This window comes from Cetorhinus maximus, chromosome 19, assembly GCF_964194155.1.
Source record: "Cetorhinus maximus chromosome 19, sCetMax3.hap1.1, whole genome shotgun sequence".
Lineage (NCBI taxonomy): Eukaryota > Metazoa > Chordata > Chondrichthyes > Lamniformes > Cetorhinidae > Cetorhinus > Cetorhinus maximus.
This window is the reverse complement of record NC_135897.1, coordinates 52,749,817-52,764,715: the sequence shown is the minus strand read 5'-3', so window position 1 is coordinate 52,764,715 and position 14,899 is coordinate 52,749,817.

The window sequence follows — 14,899 nt, the reverse complement described above, 5'->3', positions numbered from 1 at the left end:
TTGAAGGAGCCTTGGTGAATTCCTGCAGTGCATCTTGTAGGCGGTACACACTGCTGCTACTGTGCGTCAGTGGTGGAGGGAGTGAATGTTTGTGGATGTGGTGCCAATCAAGTGGACTGCTTTGTCCTGGACAGTGTCCAGCTTCTTCAGTGCTGTGGGAGCTGCACTCATCCAGGCAAGTGGGGAGTATTCCATCACATTCCTGACTTGTGTCTTATAGATGGTGGACGGGCTTTTGGGAGTCAGGAGGTGAGTTACTCATCACACAATTCCTAGCCTCTGACCTGCTCTTGTAGCCACAGTATTTATATGGCTAGTCCAGTTCAGTTCCTGGTAAATGGTAAGCCCCAGGATGTTGATAGTAGGGGATTCAGTGATAGTAATGTCATTGAACGTGATGGTTGGATTCTCTCTTGTTGGAGATGGTCATTGCCGGACACTTGTGTGGTGCGAATGTTACTTGCCACTTGTCACCCCAAGCCTGGATATTGTCCAGGTCTTGCTGCATTTGAACATGGACTGCTTCAGTATCTAAGAGGTCGCGACTGGTGCTGAACATTGTGCAATCATCAGCGATCATCCCCATTTCTGACCATATCATGGAAGGAAGGTCACTGATGAAGCAGCTGAAGATGGTTGAGCCTAGGACACTACCCTGAGGAACTCCTGCAGTAATGTCTTGGAGCTGAGATGACTGACTTCCAACAACCAGAACCATCTTCCTTTGTGCTAGGTATGACTCCAACCAGCAGAGTGTTTTTCCCCTGACTCCCATTGGCTCCAGTTTTGCTAGGGCTCCTTGATGCCACACTCTGTCAAATGCTGCCTTGATGTCAAGGGCAGTCACTCTCACCTCAACTCGGGAGTTCAGCTCTTTTGTCCATGTTTGAACCAAGGCTGTAATGAGGTCAGGAGCTGAGTGGCCCTGGTGGAAATCAAACTGGGCATCAGTGGGCAGGTTATAGCTAAGCAAGTGATGCATGATAACACCATTGATGACCTCTTCCATTACTTTACTGATGATCGAGAGTAGACTGATGGGGCGGTAATTGGCCGGGTTGGATTTTTCCTGCTTTTTGTGTACAGGACATACCTAGGCAATTTTCCACATAGCCGGGTAGATGTCAGTGTTGTAGCTGCACTGGAACGGTTTGGCTAGGGGCGCGGCAAGTTCTAGAGCACAAATCTTAAGTAGTATTGCCGGAATATTGTCAGGGCCCATAGCCTTTGCAGTATCCAGTGCCTTCAACCGTTTCTTGATATCACGTGGAGTGAATCGAATTAGCTGAAGACTGGCATCTGTGATACTGGGGACCTCCAGAGGAGGCCGAGATGGATCATCCACTCGGCACTTCTGGCTGAAGATTGTTGCGAATGCTTTAGCCTTATCTTTTGCACTGATGTGCTGGGCTCCTCCATCATTGAGGATGGGGATGTTTGTGGAGCCTCCTCCTCCAGTGAGTTGTTTAATTGTCCACCACCATTCATGACTGGATGTGGCAGGACTGCGGAGCTTATTTCTAATCCGTCGATTGTGGGATCGCTTAGCTCTGTCTATCACTTGCTGCTTATGCTGTTTGGCATGCAAGTAGTCCTGTGCTATAGCTTCATCAGGTTGACACCTCATTTTTAGGTGTGCCTGGTGCTGCTCCTGGCATGCCCTCCTGCACTTTTCATTGGACCAGGGTTGAATCCCTGGCTTGATGGTAATGGTAGAGTGGGGGATATGCCAGGCCATGAGGTTACATATTGTGTTTGAGTACAATTCTGCTGCTGCTGATGGCCCACATCGCCTCATGGATGCCCAGTCGAGTTGCTAGATCTGTTCGAAATCGATCCCATTTAGCATGGTGGTAGTGCCACACAACACGAAGGAGGGTATCCTCAACGTGAAGGTGGGACTTCGTCTCCACAATGACTGTGCGGTGGTCACTCCTACCGATACTATAATGGACAGATGCATCTGCAGCAGGCAGGTAGGTAAGGATGAGATGAAGTATGTCTTTCCCTCTTATTGGTTCCCTCACCACCTCCCGCAGACCCAGTCTAGCAGCTATGTCCTTTAGGACTCGACCAGCTTGGTCAGTACTGGTGCTACCGAGCCACTCTTGGTGATGGACTTTGAAGTCCCCCACCCAGAGTACATTCTGTGCCCTTGCACCCTCCATAAGTCTTTCTACCTCCCTTTTCTGCTTTAAGACATTCCTTAAAACTCCTTTGTCCAAGTTTTTGGCCATCTGTCTTAATATTTCCATCTGTCACTCAGCATCAACTAACACCTCACGTCCTTTTGTCAGGAGGTCGCTGCTAGTACTGCGTACTTCTCAGGGATTGTCAGGTCTTTTTTTATTCTTCCATGGGATGTGAGCATCACTGGCAAGGCCAGCATTTGTTGCTTATCCCAGGTACCCTTGAGAAGATGGTGTTGAGTCATCTCATGCTGTGAAAACCAGGAGATAAACAGAGGAGAAATACACTGACAGGCAGGTTTTTAAACTGAAAACTGCAGAAGCAAACTTCTGCAAAATTCAAAGTTAGAATGCAAGAGGGTAATTAGCAGTTTTGTTTAAGCAATATTTGGGACAACGTAATGTGTTCATTTTTTTGTATTACGTTATGGCAAGACAAGATGTATTGATTGAATCTTGCTCTGAATGTTTACTTGATGTGAGAAGTAGTATAACAATTCACAGCTCACCTTGACTTAACGATATTTTCTCAGTTACCTTTTGAAAAAATTGGAGTGGCAAACATGAAGACATGGTCAAAAGGTACAAATATAAAGCTCCAAACACTACTGGGTACAATTATTAGACTCCTGCATTAAGCTATGGTAGGTATCATTAGATATTGAGTAGTACAGACACACCCTTAAACATAAAAATGCTCAGATTGTTTATGACCCAAGCCCAGGACAGCATCTTTAGACCAAGATCCTAAAATTATAACACCTCCAAAAATGAAAAAAAAACAATCGTTTGTAAATAAAAAGAACAAAAAGAAGAGAGACAGTATGAAGAAGGAGAGGGAAAACAGAAATGGAATGGTGATTGTTTTAGAGGAAAGTGGAATTGATGCTGTGTTATGGGCTAGATTTTTGATTTATAACTCAATGGATGGAAAATCTAGCACCATAATGAATCTAATCTTCCATCAAAGAGTGAGAATACCACCAGCTAACAATGAGTAATCCCCCTTATACCCTTACTCGGTTACACCATGGCTAACTCTCAAAGTTGAGTCTTACATGCATAAAACATAAACTATATATGAAACCCAGAACAAAATTAAAATCTGATTTGTAAGGATTTTTTTGCAGTTAAAGGCATCACCGCTTAATGAAGGTGGATGAACTGTTCCCGATTATTCACTTAAATGTTTGAGATCACTGTTTGTCTTAAATTAATCTATCCTTTTGACATATGAGGCCTCTGTCAATATGACATGAAGATCATTTGCATTGGGCAATAGCATTGTTTTGGAAGCAAGTGACCAAAGGATTAAGCAGATGGTTCAGTTCCCATACTGCAACTACAAATTTAAGTTGGTGATTGGATTTTCTGCACGCCTCTAATGGACCTAGAGATCATGGACCATTCTATATTAAACTCCTTCATGAATATATGAAAGACCACAATACTAATTTATATATTCTGATGGAACTAGGCTGTCAGCAAGTGCTGCAAGTAGTAAATGTTTGGTTATCCTATGTGTGATTGGATGAAGTATAATAAAACTATTTTCTACTTGTGATTGTACATTTAAAAGATTTGTGAAATGCCGAGAATATTTTGATAACTCACGTATAGCTTCTGGGAGGCCAGTCTGATTCTTTTAATAGCTGAGTTATCAGCCAAACTTCTGCTAGAGCTAGGTTTCAAAATTCAAATGCTTTTTAGTACAACAAGCTTGTTATTCAGCAGGAAGAGCATCATTAAAAAAACAATTCACTGTGGACAATCCATTTGTGACTCTGAATCATGCTCTTGCCATTAAGCCCTCTGCTCATCAAGTTCTGCACTAATAATTGTTCTGATGCATTTCTGCAACCAAGTTCTGCAATCCCAGATTTTAATGGCCTTGAAATCCTGCGATTCAAGTTTAAAAATACTGGGATTTTGGGTTTGTGCAAGATCTGCACGGCAAAATGAAGTTTACAAGCAATAACAGCAATAGTGCACAATTGCCGAATTATCATGTGGTGAAGTGTCAATCTGTGTGGAATTTACTTGCTTAACAGCAATGGCTAATGCAGAAGACTGCATATTGAAAATTGAAGAAGCAAAGGATTCAAAGGTAGCAAGTACAGTCTAGATGATTAAAATATTGTTGATGTCTTGCATGTTTCATAAAAAGACAAGTCAGAGATGCATGGCATTTCATTTTTATAAGATCTGTTACCCTTTGCAAAGAAATGCAAACAAATTTTGAAGTTAACTGGCAGTTCTATTGAAGTTTTACACACATATCCTAAAGCAAAGCATAACAATGAACTAAGGAATAGAACAGCAAACATATCACCACCTTCACTAAGCCTACCAGTGACTCTAGAGGCCTTTCTTCCTCCTGATACTAGCATATAGGCCTATCACCTAAATCCTTTGCTGGCCACTGTACCTCCTGACACCGACTGACCAGGTGCCAGGAGCAGACTAAGTTTGCACTGCATCTGCTGGGAAGGGTGCCAATTTGTTTTCAAATACCTCCAATCTTCTCACCCCTCCCTATCTCCCCATAACCCCCTGAGACATCTGTGCTCTAATTCTGGCTTATTGAGTATTCCCAATTTCAATTTCTCCACCATTGGTGGCCGGGCCTTCAGCTGCCAAGGACCAAAGCTCTGGAATTCTGAACTTAAACTTCCTCTTTATCTTCCTTTTAAATGCTCATTAATGTACTCCAAATATCTCCTTATGTGGCTCAGTATCAAATTAGGCTTTAAAACTTGGCTATGAATTATGTGTATTTAAGGCATTATATAAATACTTGTTATTAAAGCCAATTTTTGAACGGCACCCAATGTGGTGTTAAGAGCAAATGAAGCAGACAATTTAATCCTGCAAACACAGTGAAACAAATGGCCAATTCGTCTGCTTTTGATGTTGTTGTTTCAAAGATAAATGTTGACCTGGACACTGCAGTAACTCCTTTGCTATTCTTCAAAAAATAATGGGACCTTTTGCCCAAGAGAGCCTCACTTTATGGGCTGAATTGTCCGTGCCCGCTGGCGTCGGGCGTGTTCGGTGGCGTGAGCGGACAATATGGCGAGACGGCCAAAAATCGGTCTCACGACGCCGTGAAACCAGTTCGTGATCATCCGCTTTGCTTGCTGATGGAGGGCCGCATTCCCCGACGTCGAGAACCTCATTGTAATACATCAGCATATCATTGTAAGGCCAGCCCGCCGGACTCATCCCGCCCTCCCCCGCTGGATCGTCCATCCACATCGCGAGAAAACACACCAGCGTGGAACATGTTTTGACATGTGTAACGTGCAGAAGTCAGGACTTCACCCGCTAGGGTCTTGCTCACATCGCGGGCATCTGTGGAGTAGAAGATACTAGAGCCTGACACCAACGACACACTGGAGGAACATCCATGGTTTGTTGGGTAGATTCTCATGGACATGACTCTGTTGTGAAGCAGCTCATAGGAGTTGTATAGTCACCGTTGATGCTCACAATGGATGATGGTTGAGTGGGTGGGAGAGGAAGGTGTAGGATTGGCTGGGAGAGGAAGAGGTGTCAGAAGGGTAAAATTGGGAGAGTAATGAAAGTGCCAGGGGGGGTGAGGTTGGGGGGTGAATGAAGGCGTTGGGGGGTGAGTTTGGGAGGGGAGTAATGAAGGTGTCAAGGCAATGAGGTTGGGAGGGGGGAATGAAGGTGTCGCGGGATGAAGTTGAGAGTGGGGGAATGAAGATGTCGAGGGTTTGTGGTTGGGAGGGGGGAATGAAGATGTCGCGGGATGAAGTTGAGAGTGGGGGAATGAAAGTGTCGAGGGTTTGTGGTTGGGAGGGGTGAATAATGGTGTCGGGGAAGAGATTGGAAATGGGGGGAGGGAGTACGGTGGAGGAGGGGGTAACGGGGGAGAAGATGGCAACTGGAGAGGTAAGTGTAATGGGGGTGGAAGGTGTAAGGGAAAGAATGTGTAGAGGGGAAGGAGTGTGGAGATGGGAAGGAGTCCAAAGGGAAGGAGGAGTGCAGAGAGGGGAGAGAGTCCACCGGGCGGAAGGAGTGCAAAGTGGGGAGGGAGTGCAGGGGAGGAAGGAATGCGGAGAGGGGAGGGAGTCTGGGGGGAGGAAGGAGTGCAGAGAGGGGAGGGATTCTGGGGGGGGGGAGGAAAGAGTGCAGAGAGGAGAGGGGAGGGAGTCCAGAAGAAGGAGGCAGTGCGAAGAGGGGAGGGAGTAAGGGTGGGGGTAGAAGTAACAGTGGAGGAAGGAGTAAGGCTGGAGAAAGAGGTGAGGCTGGAGGAAGAGGTAATGGTGGAGGAAGGAGTCGGGGGGTTGGGGGGGGAAGGACTAAGGGTGGCAGAAGAAGGAAGGGGGAGGGTCTAAGCGGGGAGAGAGTCCGGGGGGGGGCGGGGGGGGGGAAAGGGGGACTAAGAGAGGGGAAGGGGTGAAGGGGTGCGAAGGGGGCAAGGGGTGCAAAGCGGGAAAGGGGTCCATGGGGGGGATGTGCAGGTGAACATGCAAGGGAGGGGTCTGATAGGTCCATGCCTGCCTCCTGGGGAGCGAACTGTGGGTGGGTGTGATATGAAGCAATGATAAGAATGACCAAGGGCAGAGTGAGGCAGTAGAGTGGGAGCGTGAGGGTCCGACAGTAGTGATAGAAAGGATGTGAGGGTGTTTGATGGGGACTCAGAGGCAGACATGGACCCTGGGGGTGGGAAGGAGGATGTCGGGAGGTTAATGTGGATTGGGGTGGGATTTTTGGGAAGGAAGGGAACATGCACATTCGCCTTGACATCCCCGTAGGAAAAGGGTTGTGGCTGGTAGGTCACGGAGGGGAGGTGGAAGGTGATGCCAGGGGGTCAACTGTGATGGAGGAAAGGCAATGAGTGACTGGGGGAGGGTAAAAGACGGGGGAGCTGACGAAACAGCGAATCCAGGCCGTGCTGTCCAAATCAAAAGTGAAATGACAATCATGGTGGGCTGCATGGGAGTGTGATCATTGGGTGCGTGGGGATGGAGCTCAGCTCAGATGGACAATTGGAAGTGAACCCCAGCTGGCAGCATTGAAAGTGTTCAGGACGTTGAGGTGAATGTGAAACATGAAGGATCCATGTGCATGGGAGAGTTCTTGCACAAGGCACTGAAAGGCTCTGCCAAACACACACTTTTCCCTCCAGAATCACTTGTGGGCTAGCTGCTCCCCCTGTGATGACAAAGGATGAATTAGTGGGGCTTACAGGCAAAGGTGACTTGGAAGGAGAGGACAATCTCTAAGATTTCTCAGTGGATGACCCAGGGGTGTCCAGCTGCCGCTCCTCCGCCCTTAGGATGCCCGAGGGCCCTGGCCTGACCCCTGAGGGGAAGGAGCATCTGGAGGGATGTTGGCATGCCCTGTTTCCCTCTCATGTTGCCACTGCAGGAACTTATCCATGGCTCCCACGATGGAGTGCAGGTCTGCACATATTTGTGTATTCTGCTGGACCAGGATGCCATCCGCCATCCTCCCCATGGAGACCTCCATACACGCACAAGAGGGCACCTCTGCATCAGAGAGCAGGCGGACGCACTCCTCAGACTCACGTGCTACTCTGTTGAGGGCTTTCAACAGCTCTGCATGGTGTTCCCCCATCTTCTGCTGACTCTCCAGGATGAGTTGGAAGGCCAGATCCAGAGGTTCACCATCTGACTTGGACCTCACAGATGCCTGATCCCCGGCAGTTCTCTGAGTGCAGGGGAGCTCAGCTGAACCTGCCTCCCCTTGCTGCAGATACGTGTCTGTGCAATGACCACCAGATTGTGAATCTGAGCCTGCTCTAGATCTAGGTCCCATCAAGTTGTGTGTCCCTGCACTGGTAAAGGGTATGGGTAAGCGCTGTGATGGGTCTTCCGAGCTGCTTATTTCCACCTCTTCACTGGAAGAGGTGTCCTCTTGGCTGCAGTTGAGGACATGTCATGAAGTATAATAATTCACATAATATTATTGTGATTTATTGTAAAAGTAGGTTAATAGTGGGATTTTAATAGTTTCTCTGTGTCTGTGTGTATGGGATTTAATTGAATTGGAGACGGCTGGTCTGGAGGCTTTGATTCATCAAAAGGAAACTAGGTCTGAAATGCTAAATACATACACATATAGCTGAAGCTTTAGAAGGTGAAGTGAGGAAAATTTGCATTTTTAGATAAATCAGGGTAGTTTGAATTTCAAAGAAATGGTAGGACGTTACGCCCAGCCAGAGAAGCTAGACCAAGCAGTGTGTTTATTTTCCCAGAGGTTACTGACAATATTAGCACCATGAATAGATTTATATTATGAGAAAGGCAAAGTTCCAAAGACATATGGGAACAATGGAATTTGCATTAAAAGGGAGGAACGTGTATAAAGGATTGAGGCTATGTGTCATGGGAAGGCATTGCAAGATCTACCAGAAGTGTGAAAAACCTCCCAGTATTTGTGCATTAAGCTGCTGTCTACAGAATCCGAAGCTCAGAAAAGCCACTTTGAATTCTACTGTCCAGGGTATTATGTTCAACTTGCCTGGATCTGTTTAAATCTATTTTTTACCGTTGCCTTAATGGGGGTGTAACTGGAAGCCAAATTAATTAGGAGTTATTATAGTAGTAATTTGTAGACCTATGTATGTGCTTGAAATCTTTTCTTTTGTTAATAAATGTTTATTATAGTTTTGTAAAAAATCTCTAGAGTCTTGGTGAACTTACTATTACTGAATTCCAGGCACACATCTCGAAATAAAATACAAATTGCAAAATCATTGTGACTGCATAATAAAGTTTCTGTTGTGGATTTGATCGCCTGGCACACATCATCTGTCGTGTCATAACAGGCCATGGATGGAGCTGAGGGGCTGGCTGATTGAGGATGTTGGTCCCTTGGCAGATCTCCATGTAAACCAAAGTAGAGATAATAGTGCATGGCAACAGAGTCAAAAGCAGAAAAGAAAGCTCTCACAGTTTCGTTGAGGGAGGGATGACATGGTGCAGGATCCTTATGTGGGTATTTGCTGCCAACCTCACATCGCCACAGGCAGGGTCCACATCTTCACCAGTCAGTGCAATGACATGCTCCCTAAAGTGAGTGAGGGGCCTAATGTGGGCCACTCTACCCCCAGTTTGTGACCCCTCCCTGCTGATGTGAGCAGGCTTCACCTGCATGAAAACAGATGAAGAGTGTGAGCAGGACACATGACACTGCATGGAATGTTTGTGTGGTGAGCAGAGCCTTGGACTGAGGAATGAGGATGTTTGCTCCAGAGTATATGAGCCTGATGGAGATGTGAGGATGTGTGTGAGAGTGATGTTGTCCCTTGAAGTGTGAGATCCCTGTGGATGTGTGATGGGTTTGTGAGCGTGTGAGTTGAGAGTGATGAGAAGAGTGAGTTACCCTGGTGGAATGGATGAGACCATTCATCCTGTAGCAGCACTGGGTAGCTGTCCTCTTTTGCAGGGCATTTGTGCTGACCACCACTGCCACTGCCTGCCATGCTGGATTGGTGATGCCGCTGCTGTCCTGTGGCCAGAGTGGTGGTAGAGGACACTGCGGTGAGCCTCCACAGCATCCAAAAGGCATTTCAGTGATCCGTCATTAAACCTGGGGGCTGCAGTCCTTTTGCCTTTCATGGACATCTTCCCTGCAGTAGCCATGGGCTGGAAGGACTGAGATGTGTGCGCACGGCTGGACTTTAAATATGGTGCCTGGCATGATGAAGCGGCGAGGTGATGGCGTGGCAGGCGAATGAGAGCCCGCCCACCATGGAAACGCTGTGTTTCCCAGGAATGCATAACTAATGTGGAAGGTTTGGGACAATACGCCGTGAAAAGCCGCCATTGCGGCCGGTGGGTAAAACATCGTTTTACCTGTCTGCAACCGCACTTAGTGCAAATCTGGGACGATTCTGCCCTATGTCTCACCCAAAAGGTAGTACCTCAAGACAATACTGATTGATTCAAGTTCATGGTTCTATGCAGAAAATAAATTAATTTAGCAACGACAAAATGTGTTTTTATATTCATTCATGGGATGCGAGGATTGCTGGCTAGGCCAGCATTTGTTGCCCATCCCTAATTGCCACTGAGAAGGTGGTGGTGAGTCACTTTCTTGATCCATTGCGGTCCATGTGGTGCAGGTACACCCACAGTGCATTTAGGGAGGGAGTTCCAGGGTTTTTAATGAGCGACAGTGAAGGAACGGTGATTTTTTTTCCAAATCAGGATAATATGAATCTTGGAGGGAGACTTGCAGCTGGTGGTGTCCCCATGCAACTGCTGACCTTGCCCTTCTAGGTGGTAGAAGTGGAGAATTTGGCAGGTGCTGTTGAAGGAATCTTGGAGAGTTGCTGCAGGGCATCTTATAGATTTTGTTCACTTCTGCCACTTTGTGCTGGTGGTGGAGGGAATGAATGTGTAAGGTGGTGGATGGGGTGCCAATTAAGGGGACTGCTTTGTCCTGGATGGTATTGAGCTTTATGAGTGTTGTGGGAGCTCCACTCATCCAGGCAAGTGGACAGTATTCCATCACATTCCTGATTTGTGCCTTGTAGATGGTGGACAGGCTTTGGGGAGTCAGGAGGTGAGTTACTTGCTGCAGAATTCCAAGCCTCTGACCTGCTTTTGTAGTTACAGTATTTATCTGGCTGACCTGGTTACATTTCTGGTCAATGGTAACCCCCAGAATGTTGACAGGGGGATTCAGTGATGGTAATGCCATTGAATGTCGAGAGGAGATGATCTGATTCTCTCTTGTTGGAGATAGTCATTGCCTGGCACCTTTGTGATGCTAATGTTACTTGGCACTCATCAGCCCAAGCCTGAATGTTGTCCAGGTCTTGCTGTATATGGACACAGGCTGCTTCAGTATCTGAGGAGTTCCAAATGGTGCTGAACATTGTGCAATCATCAGCAAACATCCCCACTCCTGAGCTTATGATGGAGGGAAGGACCTTGATGAAGCAGCTGAAGACGGTGCACCTAGGACACCATCTGAGAAACTCAAACCATGATGTCCTGGGGCTGAGATGATTGGCCTCCAAACGACGGCAACCATCTTCCTTTGTACCAGGCATGGTTCCTGATTCCCATTGGCTTCAAATTTGCCAGGGCTCCAAATGCTGCACTTGGTCAAACACTGCTTTGATGTCAAAGGCAACCACTCTCACCTCATCTTTGGAATTTAACTCTTTTGTCCATGTTTAGGCCAAGGTTGTAAAGAGGTCTGTAGCCATGTGGCCCTGGTGCATGCCAACCTGAGCATCTGTGAGTAAGTGCCCTTTGATAACACCTTCCATCACATTGCTGGTAATTGATTCCAGACTGATGGTCCGGTAATTGGCCTGATTTGATTTGTCCTGCTTTTTGTGGGCAGGATAGACCTGTACAATTTACACATTGTCAGGTAGATACCAGTGATGTAGTTCTACTAGGATAGCTTGGATAAGCGTGAAACTCGCACAAGCATTTAGTATTTTGCTGCATCCAGTGTCTTCAGTGATTTCTTGATATCACATGAAGGAAATTGAATTGACTAAAACTGGTTTCTGTGATGCTGGGCTCCTCAGGAGGAGGTCGAGATGGATCATCCACTTGGCACTTCTGGCTAAAGATGGTTGCAAATGCTTTAGCCTTGCCTTTTGCACTCTCATGCTGGGCTCCCCCTTCATTAAGGATGGGGACATTTCTGGATCCTTCTCCTCTTAGCTGATTAATTGTCCCCCACTGTTCACAACTGGATGTAGCAGGACTGCAGAGCTTTGATGCATTGGCTGTAGGATCACTTAGCTCTGTCCATTGCGTGCTGCTTCCACTGTTTATCATGCATTTAAGTCTGTGTTGTAGCTTCATCAGGATGCCCCCTCATTTTTAGCTATGCCTGATGCTGCTAGTGGCATGCTTTCCTGCATTCCTCATTGAACCAGGATTCACTGGCTTGATGGTAATGGTAGAGTGCGAGATATGCTGGGCCCTATCCAATTGGTAACCCCAACCAATTGCCATTGAATATATTTCTGCTGCTGCTGATGGCCCACAGTGCCTCATGGATGCCCCCTTTCGAGCTGCTAGATTTGTTCTGAATTTATCCCATTTAGTATAGCAGTAGTGCCACACAGTACAATGTAGGGTATCCTCAGTGTGAAGACTTGACTTCATCTCCACAAAGATTGTGTGGTGATCAGTCCTACCAATACTCACATGGACAGATACACCTGTGAGAGGTAGATTAGTGAGGACAAGGTCAAGTAGGTTTTTTTTCCCTCTTGTTGGTTCTGTCAGCACCTGCTGTAGACCAGTCTGGTAGATATGTTCTTCAGGATTCAGTCAGCTCAGTAAATAGAGGTGCTACAGAGCCACTGTCGGCAATGGACATTGAAGATTCCCATCGACAGTGTATTCTGTGCCATTACCCTCATTGCTTATTTCAAGTGGTGTTCAACATGGAGGAGTACTGATTCATCAGCCGAGGAAGGGCAGTAGGTGGTAATCAGCAGGTTTCCTTGCCTGCGTTTTACCAGATGCCATGGGTCCAGAGTCAATATTGAGAACTCCCAGAGCTACTGCTTCCTGACTGCATATCACAGTGCTACCACCTCTGATGGATCTGTCTTGCTGATTGGACATGACATACCCAGGGATGGTGATGGAAGTGTCTGGGACATAGGCTGTAAGGTATGATTCAGTGAGTATAACTATGTCAGGCTGTTGTTTGACTAGTCTGAGGGACAGCTCTCCGAATTTTGGCGTAAGTCCCCAGATGTTAGGAAGGACGACTTTACAGGGCTGGGTGTGTCATAGTCGTTTCCGGTGCCTACGTCAATACTGGGTGTTCCATTCAGTTTCATTTTCATTTTCCTTTTTTGTTATGGTTTGATATAACTGAGTGGTTTGCATTTCAGAGAGCATTTAATAGTCACACGTAGGCCAGACCAGGTAAGGATGGAAGATTCCTTTCCTAAAGGACATTGGTGAACCAAATAAGTTTTTAGAACAATCTGGTAGTTTCGTGGTCACCATTTCTGACCCTAGCTTTTTGGTCCAGATTTATTTATTAGTTGAATTTAAATCCCCCCATTTGAACTCATGTTTCCAGAGCATTAGTACAGGCGCCTTGGTTACTAGTCCAGTAACATTACCACCAAGCTACCATTCCCTTGGTTGTATAATTTGAGCTGTCTGGGGTTGAATGAAATTGTGCAAATCACAAGTGATACCATTCTGATACTTAGTCTAATGGGAAAAACTGAAAATTTAAAGTAAAATGGATCACATGCACAGAGCACACTTTCTAAGGTGCACTGCTGGATATAAAGTACAATGAGAGAAACACCAGCCATGCTCCTCATCCCATTCCTAACTTGCCTAAAAGGCCCCATTTTGAAAGTGAGGATGATGAAGTTGAATGTAACTGTGGTGACAGCAATGCTAATGAATGCAGTGAAAATAACATTGCCAATAAAACAACCAAAAGAGACTTCTATTTCTGACAAAGTACTGTACATGATGATTGCATTGTCTGATTGAAATGTGACAAATAGCATCAATGTGATCCACAGGTAGCCAGTAAAAAAAATACATGCATCAGAGATATCTGGGACAACATGAATTAAAGCACAGCAAAATTCTGCTATTTAGGATATGGTGAAACAGCCTGCTATCTGACTTGAAACTCATGTTAATTTAAAGATCTTCATTCAGAAAGATGTCATTGGTCTGAAATTCCCATCTGACATCGCCCTCCAGAAGAATTTGAACAAATTGTATAAGTAGTGGCTTCACTTCAACCAATCAAATTGACTACAGGGGTTTTTTGTCAACATTATCACAGTTGGGTCTTGGGCATGTTTCCTTATTTTAAGCTACTAAACATAATCCCGAACACAGGATATGCATGGTTGAATTCTGAAATTGTGGCAGCTAGGATATCTACATCAATGTATTATTTCTGGGTGCAATCCCATTAGATTTTTGTTTCAATGACTACAGAATTATCTGGTTACATTGTTCATATTTCTGTCCAGTTGGAACTATGCCAAGAAAAAATTTCTGTAATGTATTTGCAGTGCAGTGACTATTACAGCAGAGGGCAGTAAAACACAGACATCCAAAGGAAAAGTAGCAACTATTCATAACGATGGACATTCAAGTCCCTATTATTTTTAATCTTTTGAAACAAATACTCAGACACTTAAAAATGAAATTCCATTTACTTGGAAATTTATTAGAATGTATGCTGGAGGGCTCACAATATGAACTGATAACTGAAAATACAGCTTTGACAATATGTAAAAATAACTTATGTAAAAATATGTTTAAAAATTTGGAATAACTGAACTATGCAACTATTTCAAGTGTTCTTTTTCTAAAATTTTGTTATTTGATATTTGATCATTACTTAACAAATTAAAATTAGTTGGTAAAATCTCATTAACAAAAAGAGTCAAATTTAATTTGACATTTAAAAGCAAACTACTACAGATTTTGGAAATCTGAAGTAAAAACAGAAAATGTTGGGAGTACTCAGCAGATCAGTAAGCATTTGTTGTGAGAGAAACAGGATTAACATTTCAGGTCATGACCTTTTATCAGAACTAGGAAATGCTAGAAATATTATAAGTTTTAAGAAGATAAAATGGGGGTGGGAAAAAATCAAAAGCAAAGGAAGGTCTGTGATTGGACAGAATAAAGGACACTTTAAATGAATTGGCAAAATTTTGACATTGCCTT